The sequence below is a fragment of the Aethina tumida genome, chromosome 1 (assembly GCF_024364675.1).
Source record: "Aethina tumida isolate Nest 87 chromosome 1, icAetTumi1.1, whole genome shotgun sequence".
In the NCBI taxonomy this organism is placed as follows: Eukaryota; Metazoa; Arthropoda; class Insecta; order Coleoptera; family Nitidulidae; genus Aethina; species Aethina tumida.
Genome location: NC_065435.1, coordinates 44243809 through 44262829, shown reverse-complemented (window position 1 = coordinate 44262829; position 19021 = coordinate 44243809). Strand labels below are relative to the sequence as shown.

At 27.1% G+C, this 19021-nt stretch overlaps 1 protein-coding gene and 1 long non-coding RNA gene across 2 annotated transcripts in view; one reads left to right on the top strand and one right to left on the bottom strand.

Moving 5' to 3' along the window:
* LOC109605058 (S phase cyclin A-associated protein in the endoplasmic reticulum) overlaps positions 1-19021 on the bottom strand; it is a 53005-nt gene that overhangs the window by 7302 nt on the left and 26682 nt on the right. The gene's annotated exons all lie outside the window — the stretch shown is intronic.
* The window catches only part of LOC126264299 (uncharacterized), a 123311-nt gene that overhangs the window by 98903 nt on the left and 5387 nt on the right, over positions 1-19021 (top strand). The gene's annotated exons all lie outside the window — the stretch shown is intronic.

The window sequence follows — 19021 nt, the reverse complement described above, 5'->3', positions numbered from 1 at the left end:
AGTTCTATTATAGGTTTTGTGAGCTTTAGTTATGAATGACACTCATTATGGATTTTATATTTTGATGAGACTGAAATTTGTATATTTTTGCATAAGTAATTTCATTAGATGGACATTTTTTCGATGTTTTACAGAAATATGTGTTTTCAGAGTATATGGTAAATCGATTATTCCCATTATTATTTTTAAAAACGTTCATAATTTCATTAAAAACTAACGAAGTTACATCGGATTTTTTCAAAATATGTGGGATGGATGGCTCTAAAATTAGTAAAAAAATTGTTTTTGAAATTTAGTTTTCCACAATGTGATTTTTGTAACTGTGACATTGGACAATTTTAGGAAATATTACATTATTTTTTCACTTTAAATATAAACAAGAATAGACTCAGAAATTTTCCCAATATATGATAAATCTATATTCCTTCAAGCTTCTTGAATTCCTGTCATTTAAATTCGTAATATTTTATGTCGGATTTGGTTATAAACGTGATCCTCCATGTGTCAGGGTTGATATCTGGAGATTGGGATGGACAAGACAAAACATGTGCTATGGTTCCATCATGTTTTATTGTGGGTAACATAAGCTGAACCATTGGTTGGTTTTAACTTCACTTAAAGATAAGATTGGATTATATTTTACCATTCGAATTGTCCATTTATCGATTTTCTTCCAAATTAACATAAAAGATTTAAAATCTATAAAAAAATGAAAGAATTTGACATTATTGAAAGCAAGAATCAATTGTAAAAATTTAAATTTTGAAATAAAAATAACAATTTCAATAATGTGACATTTCTAATATTAAAAATCAACTAAAAATGATGAGAATTTCATAAAAAAATTAAAATTACAATATTTTGACAATTTTAAAGGCAACAATTAACTTCTAATTCTATAAAATATTGAAATAATTCAATATTTTTATAAATAATGCAAAAATCAACTGTAAAAATTAAAAAAAAAAAATAAAAATTTCAATGTCTAAACAATTTTAACAAAAATCGACTTTAAAAATTTAAATATTATAAGAAAAATAAAAATTTTAATAAAATGACATTTTTAAAATTAAAAACTTCAATAATGTGACATTTCTAATATTAAAAATCAACTAAAAATGATGAGAATTTCATAAAAAAATTAAAATTTCAATATCTTGACAATTTTAAGGGCAAAAATTAACTTCAAATTCTATAAAATATTGAAATAATTCAATTTTTTTGGAAATAATGCAAAAATCATCTGTAAAAAATTAAAAAAATTGTAAAAAAAAAATAAAAATTTCAATGTCTTGACAATTTTAAAGGCAAAAACCGACTTAAAAAAATTATATATTGTATGAAAAATAAAATTTTAAGAAAATGACATTTTTAAGATTAAAAATCAACTAAAAATAATGAAAATTTTGTAAAAAATAAAAATTTCAATGTTTTCACAATTTTAAAAATAAAGCTCAACTTTAAAAATTTAGTATTATATGTAACAAAAATAAAAATGAAGTGTTCAAAGGTAAAAAATACATTATTAAAAGCAAAAATGAACTGAACTGCAATCAACTAAAAATAATGAAATTTTTGTAAATAAATTGAAATTTTTTATGTTTTGGCAAAAATCATCTATAGATGAAATTATAATTTTAGAAATCGGTAAGTCACATTTCCTCTAGGTTGAATTTAATTTCAGTCAGACGATAAGATTGAATTGAAGTTTTTTGACATACGAATTATGCAATTTTGATTTTCGATTCAAGTTTTTCGAATATGGCCAACTTTTTTCGGTTCTACTACCTGGCTAGTAGTTCCTCTAAATTTTTTAATAATATTACGTCGCCATCTCTTCTTGTTCCTCTCGGTCTTGCTAACGTATATAATTTTTTTACAATTTCACTTCGATCAATGATTAAATATTTATAATAAGCAAAAGAGAGCTAGTAAATAATCGATTTAAATTCACAAACAACAATGGAAGACCATCAACTAAAAAGTTGCTATAAATTTGTCTATTGACAATAAAAAAATACACAATTTTTTGAAGAATAAAATTAGATTGATCAATTACTTAGTAGAGACAACAATAATAAAAAAAAAACAGTAAACATTATAGGTACTGGAATACAATTCAAGTGGTATAGCTCATATTTTTAACATGTTTTAATAAGTTGCTATAATTATGACTACTACTGTAATTGGATGTGTATATGTAGTCCAGTTATCTTAGTCAAAATTAGGTGTATATCTTGGAAAATGAGATACCCCGGCTATAAACTTGTATAAACTTTTTTTTGAGATCTCAAAACTTAAAAAAGTCACAGGTCAAAAGTTTGACTTTTTAAGTTGCGGCCATCCTATCATGTGTGAATTTTGAGACAAGTTTTGGAGTGTCAAGTTTATACGAATTTATAGCTGGTTATCTCGATTTCCGAAGAGAACTCCTTATAATGACTGGACTAGTATTGTGTGACATTAATTAATATTTTAGTTCAAAACTATTAAAAATATTTTGAAACATTAATTTTAAATAAGAAAATATAAACAATTTTTGACTAATTTGCAGTAAAAGAATAACATTCATACATTCAATAAAAATATCTAATGAAGTAGAACGTATTTTAACTTCATCAAAATATAATAGAACTGGTGCATTCTAAATGTAATGAACAACCCTCGCTTATTTACGTTAATAACGGTTTAAAATAAAACCAACCGGAGCAACATAACTAAAGTGAGAAATCCTAGTTTATTTAACGTGACATCCAGCAAACCGGATTAGTCCGTGCCGTACAAACAAATATTTCCTGATAAAATCCGGAGAGCGGACGGCAATTATCGTAAAAATTTGGTCGGTGTCGTCGTCGTCGGCGTCGGTCGAGGAGGCGAACTCTCATAACTCGATTACCGGTGATTTATATGTGTGCGAGCGTCGTTTTGGCACCGAACTACTAGCGAGCCACATCTGTGCGGTTAACTAGGCATCTCCCGTCGCCTAATCTGATAAGGTGTGAGTTATGCCCCGTTGCCGCCACACACTACTTTCGCTGTGTATGTGTGGGAGCCGGGACACATGCCAGGCTATTGGACCGACTGCCTCCACGATAATCTTATTATGTGTGTCATGTGCACTTTCAGTGTGATTATCACACCAGGACGGTCGTGGGGTTGACATGCTCTTTTCGCACGTCGTCTCGATGCCTCGGGTGGAACGTTCGAATGTTTGTTTCGTCGTTTTTAAACGCCGGTACCGGCGGTGGTGGTCGTCGGCACGGCGAGAAATTCGGGGGCGTTCAACCCGAAAACAAACACGGAGAGTGCTTGACTTTCAATCGGCACAATTTCGCATTCGTCGAAAAAAAAAAATTCGAGTGCGTCGCTTCCTTAATAATCGCGAAAGTCGACAAACACCGGGGACGGGTGAAGAGTAGCAATAAACATGCAAATAAAGTGTGTTTTCGTTTCGAATTGCCTCGTTCGGGTCCTGAGGGCACGGCAAACAAGCTCGAGAGGAGCAAGAACGTCGATGAGACGATATTTAGTCCTATGTGTGTCAACGAGACGACAATAAGACACGCTTGACCTGTCTCGTTCCGTTTGTGTTGAATTATGTTCGTCGCTTTTGACGCACAAGTTTTAAGCCAATTTACGGCTCGAGAGTTTTAAAATCAACACGTGCCGCCGAAGAATTCTCTTGGTAGTCGAGTGGTCAGCGACAATGGCCCACGGAGTGGTTTCGTGACGAACGCAATCGGCGTTTCGGGGCCTTGTGTCGCGCTTTAAAAAATTACTCGATCAATTAGCCTAATCCGAGCGGGGCCCTGCAATTGAATTCGCATTTGCACAAGTCGCCTGGAAAGTGACATATGCAGCGCACGTTGGGGGGTCCGACCGGGCACCCCGAAGTGATTGACAATAACAATAATCACAGTATCGAGTGAATGATTGCACGGTAGTACAATGCCGCGGCAAGTGTAACACTTGGGAGGGCTGGGGGAGAGGGCGCACAGTGGATGACGCCGGCTTAAAACTTAATTCCACCCTTAGGTTTTAGTATAAGAACTTTTTATTCTAAGAATAAAACGTCTTCGTATTAAATCGTGTTACGTAAGGCAATTTTGAATTTCGTTTTAGTGGGGTGAATTTATAAAATGTTGTTGGTGTCGTAATAAAAATACTAATTATTATTATTACTTAAATAACATAGTCAAATAAAAAATTTATTCATATAATAATTCTATAATTTACTTATTAGAAAAATATTAAATATTGAAAAAACACTAAAGAAAAATCTGTTATTAGAAAATTAATGAGGAAAATGAAAGAAAATTATATTTGTCAACAACAAAACTTTATTTACTACAATTTAAAATCATTTTAACTTGATTTAATTGATCAAAATATGCGAGATAATACAGTAATTTTATCAAAGTATTAATATATCTTTTATTAAATAACTTTTGTTTTAAATATACAATTATGGAGAATAATTAATTCAATGTGTAAGTCAAGAAGTCAAGTAATTAAAAATTTACCTCACAATTAATTAATTTTTTATTACATTTATTAGAAAAAGAATACTAATATTACGCATTAAAGATACATGAAAAAAAAATCGGTTTGTGAAGTATACAAAACTTTATTTACTACAACAAAAAAAAATCATTTTAACTTGATTTAAGTGATATAAAATATACGAGATAACATAGTAATCCAATCATAGTCTTAATATGTCAAATATATATGTTACATATTTATCAAAATATGTAAAAGATTGTATTTTGAAATTAAATGTAACACTTAAATAACTTTTGTTAGATATTTAATTATGGAGAATAATTACACTTCAAAAATTTAGAAAATAAAATCTTAAATTCAAAGTATGAATCAAGAAGTCAAGTAATTAAAAATTTACTTCACAATAATAATTTTTTTATTGCACTTATTAGAAAAAAGAATACTAATATTAAAGATTTAAGACACATGGAAGAAAAATCTGTTTGTGAAGTATAGAAATCTTTATTTTCTACAACAAAAAATCATTTTAACTTGATTTAAGTGATAAAAATATTCGAGATAAGATAGTAATTCAATCATAGTCTTAATCTATCTTTTATTTTGTCAAAATTTGTGAAAAATTATATTTTGAAATTGAATATTACATTAAAATAACTTTTGTTTTAGATATTTAATTATGGAGAATTATTACATTTAAAAAATTTAGAAAATAAAAGCTTAAACTCAAAATATGAGTCAAGAAGTCAAGTAATTCAAAATTTACTTCACAATAATAATTTTTTATTGAACTTATTAGAAACAGAATACTAATATTAAGAATTGAAGACACATGGAATAAAAATCTGTTACTGAAGTATAGAAAACTTGATTTACTACAGCTAAAAATCATTTCAAATTGATTGAATTGATAAAAATGTACGAGATAATATAATAATTCAAACATAGTGTTTATCTATCTCTTCTTTTATGAAAATATGTAAACAATTGTACTTTAAAATTGAATATAACATTTAAATAACTTTTGATCTATATTTTTAATTACGGAGAATAATTACATTAAAAAATTTTGAAAATAAAAGGTTAAATTCAAAGTATGAGTGTTAAGAAGTAATATAATTAAAAATTTACTTCATAATAATCATTTTTTATTGAACTTATTAGAAAAAGAATAATAATATTAAGGATTGAAGAGACATGGAATAAAAATCTGTCAGTGAAATATAGAAAACTTTATTTACTACAACAAAAAATCATTTTAACTTGATTTAATTGATAAATATATACGAGATAATTTTGTAATTCAAACATGTGTTAATCTATCTTTATTTTGTCAAAATATGTAAAAAATTGTATTTTGAAATTGAATATTATATTTAAATAACTTTTGTTTTAAATATCTAATTACGGAGAATAATTACATTTAAAAAAATTAGAAATTAAAAGCTTGAATTCAAAGTATGAGTCAAGAAGTTAAGTAATTAAATATTTACTTCACAATAATAATTTTTTATTGAACTTATAAAAAAAAAGAATAGGAATTTTAAAGATTGAAGACACATGAAACTCATTTTAACTTGATTTAAGTGATAAAAAATATACGAGATATATGAATTCTATTGTTAAAACAACTCCATCTGCAATCTAATAATCATAAACCTGAGTTAAGTGCATAATCAGAAAAATATACGAGATAATAAGGTAACACCCTGGAATAAATGTGATTGAACCCCATTGTGCGTATATTCCCGGTGAATCCCCGTCCCCGCCGCATTATGACTGGCATTAGGGGATAGTGTGGCGGCGGCTTCGCACAGCCAACCACCCCCTACCATCCCCATCACATCCGATAACGTTTCGGGGGCGGAATTTTAAAATGGGCTTAGCGGAGCTTTTCGACCACCGTCGCGCTTTCGACGGGGGACGCAACGCTCACGCACAAACAAAAAAAAACACCCCCGGACTATTTATTTCGGGGTGGATTTATACTAATTATATGTAAAACGACGACACGAGCCGGACCACCACGGCCGTGCATTATCTTAATTTGTGAATCGTTCGTCGATTTTCGATTCAGACACGGTCGCCGAAACGTTGTTATTTATTCCGCTGGCGCTGACACGTATATTCAAACGTGAGAGCCCTTTGATTATCCAATTTGTAACGAATACCCCCCAATCCATCTAGCTACGGTGCGCGTATCCAGCATCCTCTCGAGAGTGTGTCATTGTGCATCAATGAAGGAGGAATGTATCCCCGTCCGTCTATCCGTGGCAGCGTATTGACGTAGGTGGATGTGACAGCCGCGCTGGTCTCAAGAGCCCTTCGCGCGGGGTGGCAACGGAAACGTTGCAACAAAGAATCCAACGATTCGTTCCCCAATCTATTCTTCGCTTACGTCTATTGTAGATAAATAAATGCAAGGGTTTTCATATTGTCGAAACCGATGGAAATTCACTCGACGAAGACGTGCCAGGAAATGTACACAGTCACATTTTTGAAGTCCCAACGAAAGTTTAAAATGAACACTCCACGTGAATAACTTGCCCGATGAGCAATTTCGAAATTTCAATATTTTTTTTAATATTTAAGTGTTATTATATATCATTAATTATAAAAAATGCTGTAAAAACATTTTAAACGAACTATAAAATTTTGAAATTTGTAAAATAAAAATAAAATTTTATAAAAGTATTAATTTACAACATATTTTCTTGTTTTTAAAGCTTGAAATTTTGTAAAATTTCAATAGTTTTGTGTGAACAAAATTTTGTAAGAAAAAAGAGTGTTTGGTTTTATAAACAAACTTAAAAAAGTCTACAGAAGTACGTTAAATAAAACACTATTAAGAAAAATAATTATAAACTTCTGAACAAATATTTTATCCCAAAAATATTAAAATTTGAGAGAAGAATCAAAATATCAATAATTTTATATTTTTAAAAACAAATATCAACTAAAAATATTGAAATATTGCAAAAATATTAAAATTAACATAAATCTAATGTTATTAAAAGCAACAATTAACTGTAAGAGTTTGAAATTTATAAAAAATGAAAATTTGAAAGTAACTTCAAATCAATATGTTTTCTACTAAGACAATTAAATTAATTAATTGCTTAAATCACAGAACAATTATTTCTTATCCAAAAAGCTTAAAGTCTTGTAAAAAGAGTAAAAGTTTAAATAATTTTACATTTTATAAAACAAATAACTAAAAAATAAGAAATATTGTACCAATTTCGAAAATAATTTAACATTATTAAAAGCAAAAATGAACTGAAATTTTATAAAAAAATGAAAATGTTAAAAAAAATTAATCACTTTTCTACAGTGATAAATAATTAATTATAAACCACAGAACAAACATTTCTTATCCCAAAAGCTTGCTTTGTAAGAAGAATGAGAATTTTAATAATTTTACATTTTTAAAAGCAAAAATCAAATGTAAGTGTATGAAATTTTATAAAAAAATAAAAAAAAAAATGTTAAAAATCTTACAAAAGTTCTTCAAATCAATTACTTTTCTACTATGATAAATAAATGATTAATTATGAATCACAGAAGAAACTTTTATTATTACGAAAGATCAAAATTTTGTGAAGTGAAAGTTTTAAAAATAACAGCAATTTAACATTATTAAAAGGAAAAATCAACTGTAAGTTTGAAATTTAATAAAAAATAAAAACTTTTCTACTATGATAAATAAATAATTAATTATGAACTATTATGAAGAAACTTTTATTATCAGAAAACCTCAAAGTTTAGTAAGAAAAATGAATTATATTTACTAATATAATACATTTTTAAAATCAAATATCCCAAATATTATTAAATATTATAAAAATATTAAAAACAACTATTTTGATATTTCCAAAAGCAAAAACTAGTAACTATAAGTGTATCAAATATTATAAAATAATGAAATTGTTAAAAAAATCTTTCAAAAGTACTTCAAATCAATCACTTTTGTACTATGATAAATAATTAATTATGAACCATAAAAGCAACATTTATTATCCCAAAAGCTCAAAGTTTTGTAAGAAAGGTGAAAGTTTCAATAATTTTAAATTATTAAAAGCAAGTAACTATCAACCAAAAAATTTTTAAATATAACAATAGTTTGATATAAGTAAAAGTAAAAATGAATTGTAAGAGTTCTTCAAACTACTTCACTTTTCTACTATCATAGATAAATAACTAATTATAAACCCCAGAACAAAAATTTCTTATCTTAAAGTTTTGTAAGAAGAATGAAACTTTCAATAGTTTTTAAATTTTAAAAGCAGAAATCAACTGTAACTGTTTAAAGGAAATTTCATCTAAAAGAATGGAATATTATTAAAAGTATTAAAAACAACAAAAAATAGACAATTTTAAAAGTATAAATTACATTTTCCAAGCAGAACAGTATCAGGGATGCAAATTCTCAAACCTATAATTGTGGGCATTAAATTGTCCGTGCAAACAGCAAATACGAATGCAATAATAAATCCCCCCGATTCTTTTCCCCAGTCGTAGACGTGCCAGGAAATATACACGGCGACTTTTTCAAATTTTTTCCAACGGAAGTTTAAATTGGAGACGCCACGCGAATAACATTACCAGATGAGCAATTTCGAATTTTCAATTATCAATTTTTCACGTAAAACTTATTTGCACAAATCCATCGGTGGAGGTGTGGGAGCCCGGGGGCGGGAATCTGCGGGAAAAAGCTTTTTGCAGGCACGCCGCTTCATCAACAACTTGTAATTAAGTTTACTCAAGTTATTAGCTTTCTTGTGTGCCTCAGATTATACTGTTGATGTATCTTGTTTCGAATTGCCTGCCACTTCGTTTAAATCCAAAGAAAACAACGACGAGTCTCGGAAACTACCGGAGGGTTTTTGTTTGTCGTCGGCGATGCCACTGGCACAGCTTCGTACCGAGTCTGTTCCGATTTAATCTGGTCGGTATTTATAAAACAATATCGCCACCGGTTTCCGATGGCTGATCAATATACATCACGGACGCTTAAAATTACAATCGGTTACACGTCTGACCGACATTTCCTATTACGTTTGCATTGTTCACTTCACGACTCTTTTACGTGCCGAGGATTTAATAAAACAAGAACAAACAAACGGCTGTGTGTTATTGCCGTGCGCAACGTCAAAAGGACGGGAGACAAATTGACGGACATCCAATTTCATCGAACGATTGTAAGTAAAACAAACGGAATAAATTAATCCTGGACGCGGGGTGCGTGGCGAACACTTGGACGACTTACGTTGATTAAAAAATAATAAAAAGGGAAGTGCGAATGTCATGGGGGAGACGCGAGGTCGACGTTAGGGCGATTACGGCACAATAATCTGTACAGTCACATACGCGGAATAAACACAAACAGAACTGTGCCATTCCAATCTTACACAACTTCCTCGAAACAAAAACCTAACGTAGTTCTGTAAAGTAGCTTACAGCGGAAGTATTGAAACATTTTCTTACATTTTTCTAGGATAAGTACTGGACACGAATTTAATTATTATTATTTTATTTGTATCGTTCATACAACTCAAGTTTCAGCTATTTTTCATAATTTTTCTACAACCTGAAGCTGTCAACATAAAATAAACTATAAAAAGTGTAAATCAACTGTAAAAGTTGAAATTTTGTAAGAAAAGTGAAAACTTCAGTAATTTACTTTTTTTTAGCAAGTGAAGAAAACAAAAATCAACTCTAAAAGTTTAAAATTTTGTAAGAATATTAATTTCAACCTTTTTAAGAGTTAAATTTTATATGAAAAGGAAACTTTCAACAATTTAAAATTTTTGGCAACAAATATCAACCAAAAATTTAAATTGTAAAATGTATTGTAAAAAGACTGAAAATAACAATAAATTTAACTTTGTTAAGAACAAAAATCAACTATTAAATATACATTTCAATAATTTGGCAATTTAAGAAAAAAAAGTATATATTCAGAATAAATTGAAAATAACAATAATTTGAGATTATTTGAGAAATCAACTATAAAAGTATGTATTTTGTAAGAAAAACTGAAATTTTAAGATAAAAAAATAAACAAAAATGATCAGAGTTTGAAATTATTGAATCAAAATAAAATATTCAATAATCTGAATATTATAAACAAAAATCAAAGTTCGTAATATTGTAAGAATACTTCAAATTTCATTGATTTGAAGTTTTTTTAGAATAAAAATCAAATAGTTTGTAGAGTTTGTAATTTTGTAGGAACAAAAATTTCAAACATTTTATATTTTTGAGACAAAAAAATTCATCAGTTTGGAATTTGAAAAAAAAAAAAATAAATAAATTATACATATGTAGGAACAAAAATCAACAATAAAAGTTTGTAATTTTGTAAAAATAATCTCAAATTTCAAAAATTTGACATTTTTAAGATAAAAAAATTTATCAGATTTTGAAATTTTGTAATAAAAATAAAATTTTCAATAATTTGAATTTTATAAAGACAAATATCAACTAATAAATGTTAAACATTGAATAAAAATAGAAAATAACAATAGAAAAATCGTCTGTAATGTAATAATAATATTTTTAATAATTTGAATATTTTAAAACTAAATTAAACATGTTTAGAAACAAAAATCATCTATAAAAGTTTATAAGTTTACGATAAATTCGAAAATTTCACTAATTTGACATTTTTAAGATAAAAAAAATTATCAGGATTTGAAGTCACTGAAATAAATTAGCAATAATTAACTTAACTTTGTTAAGAAGAACTATTTTATATTTTCAAGAGAAATACGGTCAACGTTTAAAATTTTGTAATTGAAATGAAATTTTCTGTAATTTGACAGTTTTAAGTGTAAAAATCTGAAATAAAAATCTGTAACTTTTTAAGTGCAAATTTCAATAATTCGATGTTTTTGAGGCAAAAAATTAATTACGAAAATTTGATAAATTATAAAAATTTGAAAATAACTTGACTACAAGTGCACAATTTTGTAAAAAACCTAAGATATGGTCTTCAAATCAATTACTTTTCTATTACGTTAAATAATTAATTATAAAGCACAGAACAAATATTTTGTATGATTTCGCAACATCAAAATTGTAGATGAAACACGTAAATTTTCCACACAGAACAGTATCGAAGTTGCAGTTTCTCAAACCCTTAATTACGGGCATTAGATTGGCTGTGCAAACAGCAAATATGAATGTAATAATAATTCCTCCCAACCCTTTTCCACAACCCCCCAAACTGTCATCATTAAATAAAGTGTGTAATTGAAATGTATAAGGGCGGCGATGTATTTGTTCAATTCACCGGGCGTAATAATTCGCTGATTAAAAACGTTGTTTGCTTATATCTCCGGGTTCGCTTCGAATAAACTTAGTTAAATACTTCACAATTAATTAATTTGCGCGAAAAAGTTTTAATCAAAAGGCGCGTTGTTAACATTGGGTATTAATAAAAAAGTTTTTTATTAAAAGTTTTACGATAATCATGGAAAAACTAACGCCAATGATATGCATTAAGGTAAGTGTATCAGCCGGTAACTTTATACTTATACAGTTTTGTTTTTTACTTTATGAAAACTCAATTTATGTTCGTGTAGAAGTTTTCTTGAAATAAAAGTTCATAGCCGGTTCGAACTGATGATGAACACATGCTAATTTACTCACATTTTTAAGGAGTGAATGTCCATTATATGGATTGCAGTGAATTCAATAAACTTATACACTTCCCCTATATATGTTCGAATGCGTTGTACATTTGATTATAATAGATTTATTATAAAAAATTCATGCACAGGTTGCGACCCCATAAAGAACACATTTTAATAATAGCGACATATTTAAATGGGGTTGATTCGGTACATTTATATTCATATAATAAAAACTAGTTTACAGTATATAAAGGGGTTATTGCATACTCGCACGATTAATTTCAAAAATTATATGCAATTTACACAATTTATTTATAACTTTACAAGATTTAAAGCCTATATAATGAAGAGAAGGACCTCTTTCTTGAGTGAACGACGTATATTTATCTTAAATTTTGGGAACTGTTGTGTGTTACAAATATATTTATATTTTATTCATTTTTATTTTAATGGGATTTAACTGTCTTGGACCATTTCAGCAGTGAGCAGTGATTAAATCTATTAAATCCTTAATTATTGCTTGAAATATAAATTAGTGGTTATCAGTACAGTAACTTTTTAAAATGTTAAATATTTTGGCGATAACTTTTTTATTTAGTGAACTGTTAAAATAATATTTACTTACTAATTTACTTACTTGTTTTATGTAATATTATAACTATTACATTCTGTAAAAATTGAAAGAGATTTTTGATGATTAAATCTGTATTATTTAATTTAACATTAACACTTTGTATATTATCCTTTTTGTTTTATAATTTTTAAGAATAAAAATCAATTATAAAAGATTGTAATTTTATGAGAAAAACGCTAATTTCAATAAATTTACATTTTTAAAATCGAAAAAAAAATTATCAGTTTGAAATTTTGAATTCTTCAATAATTTGGACCTTATAAAGGCAAATATCAATTAATAAATATAAAACATTGCATAAAAACCATAACAGTATATATATAAATTTTCTAAGAAAAATGAAAATTTCAATAATTTTATATTTTTAAAAGCAAAGGAAAATCTGTGAAAGTTTGGAATTTTGTAAGAAAAATAATAAATTCAATAATTTTATATTTTTAACAGCAAAAGAAAAAATGTAAATGTTTCAAATTTTTTAATAAAAATGAAATTTTATATAATTTGATATTTTTACATGTAAAAATCTACAATAAAATTCTGAAATTTTGTAAAAAAAGTACAATTTTCAATAATTCGATGTTCTTAAAACAAAAAATTAATTATAAAAATTTACATAAAGTTACATATATTTTTCTGGATTGAATTGGGCATAAACAGCAACTTTCAATTTGATTTAATGATTAAATGTGTGTTATTTAATTTAACATTAACACTTTGTATATTATCCATTTTGTTTTATAATTTTCTCATAGGCCTCTATTGTTATTATTGATTAAACGTGCATAAATTAAAAATCAATAAATCATCAAGTAAAGTAATATTTTACCTATATTTTTAGATTAAAAAGTTTCAGTAAAATTATATGATTTATTGTGTAATATTTATAATTACTGGAACTGTATTAAATAATCATTAATCTATGTTTTAGCAAATATTTCGTCAAAATTAATGGATCCATTAAAGAATATTAGAATAAAATATCTAAAAATTTACCAATTATTGGAAATTTTAAAACTTGACCTGTTTAAAAGCAAAAATTAACTATAAAAGCAACAATTTGAAATATTTTTTTTAATTAAAATTGGTATATTACAATTTTTTGATTTTTATCATATTTTTTTGTAATAAAATTGATATTAAAAATAAAAAATCAGTTTACTTTCAGCATTCTTTGGCAATGAATCTATAACAATGGTTGTAAGTTTTATGGATTATTTATTACAGCTCGTCCTGACTTTAAAAGTATCTTGTGAGAATATTCCGTAAGATTTGCAACCGTTACAATAAAAAAATCTAACAAATTCCACTCTATTTAAATTGCGCACCCCCCGTTTCATCCAGCATGCGATAATAATAGTTTTATTGGCGAAAAACTTCATGGACAGGTTGCGACCCTACACCGATAATGGACTGAGCATATTTAAAATAGGGAGGCCCGATTCGCAACATTGACAATGCCCGGGTAAATAACAATAATGATATGCAGGCAGCGAAATAGACAGACTTAGACGGGACTGTTTAAAATTTGATGTATGCGATTTAAAGTAACCCATATGTCGGGTCGGCGGTGGTAAATCTGAAGGGGGGCCCGCCGAGTCGAAATCCGGGCGCGGGTGGGGGCGTGTTGCGGGGCGCACACGACATTTATTTAATAAAGCCCTCCTTCCGATTCGAGTCACGTCCGATTATGATGACTTTATCTGGGCGAATTAGCACCGGGGTTTCGCCGGCTTCTAATCTGCTCCGGAGTGCATCCAAATGGTCCTCTAATTACGGTCGACTCCCGGCTCGACAATCGGCCCCGGTCTTCAGTTTTATTATGTGAGTGCAATCGTTTTACCGTTTGTGCAGGTCAGACAAAAAACAATTAATGGTTTTATTGGAGTAATTAATAAGTTAATTTAGTTTTTTAAGATCAAATTGTTTTTGTGTAATAATTTGATATGAAATGTTTCTGTTTAAGGAATTTGAAATAAATAAAAAAACGGATGTACTAGTTTTTCATTTTTTTCCTTATTTTTCAAAACCATAAAAAATTAAATATTAATATTTGAAATTTTGGAAAAAAAATTAACCATCAAAATTTGTTTGTTTGAAATTTTGTATAAAAATTGTCTTTTAAGAACTATAACAACACTCAAATTTTCAAATTTTTTAAGAAAACTTAAAATTTTGGTCATATATTGACAGTAAATATATAAATTAAGAAAATTTTAAATCTAAAAATGATATTTTTGACAAAAAAAAAAACAAAAATTTCAGTTTATTTGGAAACTTTTTAATGGAAGTCATATAAAAAATATTGACATTTTGTAAATTTTCAATAATTTGAATTTTGTAAAAAAAAATTTTCCAATTTCAATAAAATGGCATTTAAAATAATTTGAAAATTTATAAAAAAATTAGTTTCAAGAAATAGTCATTTTTAAAAATAAAAAAAGTTTTAAATTATGAAAGATAAATGTTATAAAAATAAAAATTTCAATAAAACACTATTTTAAAGGATAATAATCTACTAAAAATTCAATTCTTCAAAAATTTTTCATTTTTTATCAATTTATTGATTACAAAAATTTAAAATTTTGTAATAAAAATAAAAATTTCAATAAAAAACAACTTAATAATAATTAACTAAAAAAAATAATTTTCAAAAATTTGACATGTTTAAAGGTAAAAACCAACTACAAAAATTTAAAATTTTGTAAGAAATGTTTCAAAAAACGACATTTTTAAGAGAAAAAATACTAGTTTTAAATTTTGTAATTTTTTTTAATGAAATTAAAAATTAAAGATAAAAATCTACTAAAGAAGAAGAAAACTTCAATTATTTGGCATTTTTTAAAGCAAAAATCAAGTATAAAAATTTTAAATTTTGTAAGAAAAATAAAAATAAACAAATGAAATACCATTTTTAAGTTAATAATTTACTAAAGAAAATCAAAATTTGGCATTTTTTAAAGCAAATATCAAATAAAAATTTAAAATTTCGTAACAAAAGTAAAATTTTTAACAAAATACCATTTATTTGTCATTTTAAAAACCCAAAATCAACTATAAAAATTTAAAATTTTGTAAGAGATATAAAAAATTTCTTTTTATAAAAATGCCATTGTAAGGGTAACTAAAAAATTCCAATAAAATAATATTATATGGTATAAATCATTGAGAATTTATAAAAAAATTCAAAAATTTTATTTTTTTAAAGTGAAAATCGACTGTAAAAATTTGAGTTTGTAAGAAAAATGAAATGACCTTTTTCAGAGTAAATATCAACTATAGAAGTTTTGAATTTTGCCACTGAGTGCATTATAATAGCACATATTTAAATATAATTGAACATGAATTATACAGAAGCAACATAAAATAAGTAAAAAATTGAAACATCATCCCAAAAGCGCCGAACATCAAACAAACCCCGCCCGCGTCCAAATTCCGCCGGCCGTTTTACCCTCTCCATCTGCACGCCGGAGGAGAAAAAAAAAAACAACCGTAGAGAGGAGTGCTTCATTACATAAAGTTAAAGCCAACAGAGAAAACTCTTAATTGGTAAAAATTAAAAAGTAATGAAGTAAATCGCAGAAATGGGAAATAAAATTGAAAGAGGATCCGGTGCAGCGGCAGCTCGGCCAGCGCCAGTTTGCCAGTTCGGAAATTAATTGCCATGATTCCGCGAGAGCAAGACTACTCGGTAATTGAATTACCGAGGCACCAATTTTAACGTCGGATTTTTTTCAGGGCCCGCCCGAATATCATTACTGCGTAGCGAAACGATATAAAATATTAACTTGCGAACAAACATAATTATCATAAAACATGAAGATGTTTTAACGGAAAAGTCCGTTTGGCCGTTTGAAGTCGCAGTTAATTATCGTCGATGGATACACACATACGCAGCCTTCCTGAAACATCAGTTCAGGTTGGATTATTCGATTATTCACATGTTACTCATGTGTTAATACATTGGAGATTTAATTATTCGATGCCGTTATCTGTGACTTCGAGGATTGTAATTATTACACGAGCTTATAATTTAATTAACAGCCCCTAATGTCGTTACATATGTCACGAAATAAGATAATATATTTATGCGATTAGGATCGGGCTTAGGGGCAGCGACCGGATCGATTATAAACAGTGCAGAAATTGATATTAAATGGCAGTTGGTATCTCTTTAGTGCTGTGGGTGGTTTGTTTTCGGGATCAGGCTGCGAGGAGATAAATCGTTTGGTTGGGGGTTACGGAAAGATAAATAAAAACGAGGGTAACGTCGGTGGAGATGATCACAGTAATTATGGTGATGTGTTTTTGGACCGATTTGATCTATTACTTTGGTTCACAAATTTTGTTTGAAATATCTTACATTTTATAGAGTAATTTGAGTGTGAAGAACATCAAAATCTTATTTATTTTATTCATTTTTTTTTATTTGAACCATTCATTTAAATAATGTCAAATTTGTGATTTTAATTTTACTTAATCCGGTTTCCAAAATTAACGGTAAGTCCAACTGCTGAAAACATCAAATTTCATAGAATTTTCAGTCCTTTTCACACCTTTCCTAATATCTCAGTTTTACATATATAATTAGAAAAATTTAAATTTTGTAAGAAAAAAATGAAAATAAAATAATAGTTTCAATAAGTGAAATTTTAAATGTAAAAATTAATTAAATAAGAAAAATTTGGAAAAAAATATGAAAATTTTATTATTGTAGTAAGTTAATATGAACTAGAAAAATGTAGAATCATGTAAGAAAAATGAAAATTAGATTTTTAAATGTAAAAAAATATATAAAAGTTAAATTCTATAAAAAAATTAACTATTGAAAGCAAAAGTCAACTATAAAAATTTAAATTTTGTAAGAAAAATAAAAATTTCAATAAAATGACATTTCTAATATTAAAAATCATCTAAAAATGATGAAATTATTCTAAAAAAATTAAAAATGAAGTTATTAAAAATAAGAACCAACTGTAAAAATTAGAATTTTGTATGAAAAAAGATTAGAAATCAATTAAAAATAATAAAAATTTTGTAAATAATTTAAAATTTTAGATATCTTGATAAACAAAAACCTACAAAAATTTTAATTTTGTAAAAAAAAATCAATAAATTGGCATTTTTAGAAAATAATCAGCCAAAAAATGGAAATTATTTAAAAAATATTAAAAATTTCATAATTTAAAATAAATTTCTAAAGTAAAAATCGACTAAAAAAATTGAAAATTTTAATATTTTGACAGATTTAAAAGTAAAAATCAACTGTGAATATGTGAAAATTTTGTAAGAAACATTGAAATTTTAACAACGTTTCATTTTTAGGGATAAAAATCATTTAAATAATTTGAAATCTACAATAATTTGAATTTATTAAACAAAAATCAACTGTAAAAATTTTAACTAAAAACAACAAATAACACTCAATTAATAATATTGAATTTTTTTTAATATTAAAAATTTCAATATTTTACCATTTTTAAAAGCAAATATCACGTAAAAAAATTGAAATATAATATTTTTCAGCAAAAAATCATTCCAATATTTCAGTTTTATATTTTTAATAAACAGTTTACTCAACTAAACGAAAAGTGACTGAAAAATTTAAAAGCTTCATGAAACTTAAAACTTTCTGGAGATATAACTGAGCTATTTTTTTCAGATCCAATCAAATTAAATACTGTTGGATCCATAATTTACTCATTTTATTATTAATTCTAATCAGACTCTTCGATTATTGTGAACGAAGCAGTAACAGAAACTGGTCATTATCTTGTATAAATTAATACACAGAATTACACCTAAATATATGCAAAAGAAAGTACGTATATTTTTTCTGTAAACTAGTGCCACAAAAACCTATCCACAGACTGAAATCCGATAATGTGACGAGGCACCTTTATTATTTATCACACCGTGCAATATTCCTTTACCACCGTTACTTTAATAATTGAATCGAAGCGAAAAAAAAAAAAAATAAAACTCGATTTCGTATTTAAAACGCCGCGCCGCGTGAATTTTCGTTAATACTCGGACCGAAAAATAAAATTGGTAAGCAAACGCTAACGTCGTTTCTGCACGAAGTAAAAAAAAAAACCAGCGCGGCGCTTAAGAAGTCAGCCAACAGCGAGAAAATTCAATTACGGGGGAAAAACGTCGGCCGCCGCGTCCCCGCCTCCCAATGTAAATTAATTACAGGAAACTTCTTGTCTGCTAATGTAGCCGCCGAAAATTTTTATCAAGCAAT